Raw genomic sequence first — 2,041 nt, 5'->3', positions numbered from 1 at the left:
AGAGTTAGTTAGTCAGCCACCGACGGCGGCTGAGTTTGTCTCATTCTTTTTTTTTTTTTTTTTTTAGTTCATCCAAAAAAGGCCTATAATGACTGTCAACAAATTCATATATGGAGTTCTGCTTCTCTGTGATAGAAAAATAAACAACGATCCTTAAGGAATTCCTACTCCATGGGCGCCTTTTTAATACACTAAACAATATTGTTATATTCACATGATTTGTTTACATCGTTATTGGATAATACACTAAACAATATTGTTATATTCACATGATTTGTTTACATCGTTATTGGATAACACACTAAACAATATTGTTATATTCACATGATTTGTTTACATCGTTATTGGATAATATACTAAACAATATTGTTATATTCACATGATTTGTTTACATCGTTATTGGACAATACACTAAACAATATTGTTATATTCACATGATTTGTTTACATCGTTATTGGACAATACACTAAACAATATTGTTATATTCATATGATTTGTTTACATCGTTGTTGGATAATACACTAAACAATATTGTTATATTCATATGTGTCATTCAATCTTCTTATTGGACAATACACTAAACAATATTGTTACATTCATATGTATCATTCAAGCTTCTTATTGGACAACACACTAAACAATATTGTTACATTCATATGTATCATTCAATCTTCTTATTGGACAATAAACTAAACAATATTGTTACATTCATATGTATCATTCAATCTTCTTATTGGATAATACACTAAACAATATTGTTATTATTCATATGATTTGTTTACATCGTTATTGGACAATACACTAAACAATATGTATCATTTAATCTTCTTATTGGACAATACACTAAACAATATTGTTATTATTCATATGTATCATTCAATATTTTTATTGGACAATTCACTAAACAATATTGTTACATTCATATGTATCATTCAATCTTCTTATTGGATAATACACTAAACAATATTGTTACATTCATATGTATCATTCAATATTCTTATTGGACAATACACTAAACAATATTGTTACATTCATATGTATCATTCAATCTTCTTTATACGAAGATAAAAATATATTCATAACAGGAGGTGGGGGGGGGGGCGGTTCAGAGACCACCCCTAAATTCTCAAAAAAACGTCGTTTACAATTCAGCAGCTTAAAAACTGTGGGGCACGCCAGGTTCCTCTTACGTTTTTAATACTTTTATTTTACAAATTTCATTTAGGCTTAAGGTAGGTCACTTAAATTATTTGTTCACAAGAAAAGGTCCACATTTTTTTTTAAAGGAAAACTAAACAAAAAAACGACCCCCCTCTCACACGCGCATACTGTAGCGATGGCTACGCCCCTGTATGGTAATTAAACTAGACCAGATTTACTTTGTCTGGACTAGAAAATCGTATGAATTAGCGAAAGGTAGAGGTAATTTTTTTTTGAAAACTAAAGTACTTACAAAAGACAAGTTTAATCTTTTATCTGACCTAAATACAAAAATAGAAGGCGCCACATGACTGGTAGCTTTAAAAAAAAAAACATTTACGTTCATTCAATGCGCTCTGTAGACGAAGGCACTGAAATAAGAACATACACCGAAAGAAAAATATATTTACTCATAGATATGAGTGTGTGTGCAGACAGATAACATTAAACGATTTGTTACCAGGATAGGATTTGTATCTTTAATAAGCAGAAAAATCCAGGGCATCTCAAACAGAGAGCATATTTATACAGACAACGTTTTCTTTACAAATATGTGGTGTGTCCTTGCTTGTCAACCTACGAGCTTTACTTAGCCAGTACACGTTTTGTAGTCAATCTACTAACGTGTCTAACTCAACATTTTTCTTATTTTACGTATCTGATTATTTTTTAGTTTGTACAAAGTTATGAGAACTTCCTGCCTCTTTTGCGTTTATATTATCAAACTCATATTATAAGAAGTTTAATAATTCAGTGCGAAACTAAGCTATAAAACCTGATTGTCTGTTTATCGTAATAATAAACAATTTAATTTTTTTTCACCTAAAAAAAAAAAAAAAAA

General features: G+C 29.5%; 1 protein-coding gene across 4 annotated transcripts in view; it reads right to left on the bottom strand.

The window, feature by feature from the left end:
• The window catches only part of LOC111087520, a 56,448-nt gene that overhangs the window by 28,198 nt on the left and 26,209 nt on the right, over window positions 1-2,041 (bottom strand). The window lies entirely within an intron of this gene.

This window comes from Limulus polyphemus, unplaced genomic scaffold, assembly GCF_000517525.1.
Source record: "Limulus polyphemus unplaced genomic scaffold, Limulus_polyphemus-2.1.2 Scaffold2253, whole genome shotgun sequence".
Lineage (NCBI taxonomy): Eukaryota > Metazoa > Arthropoda > Merostomata > Xiphosura > Limulidae > Limulus > Limulus polyphemus.
The sequence above is the reverse complement of the archived record's forward strand: the minus strand, read 5'-3'. Positions and strand labels throughout refer to the sequence as shown.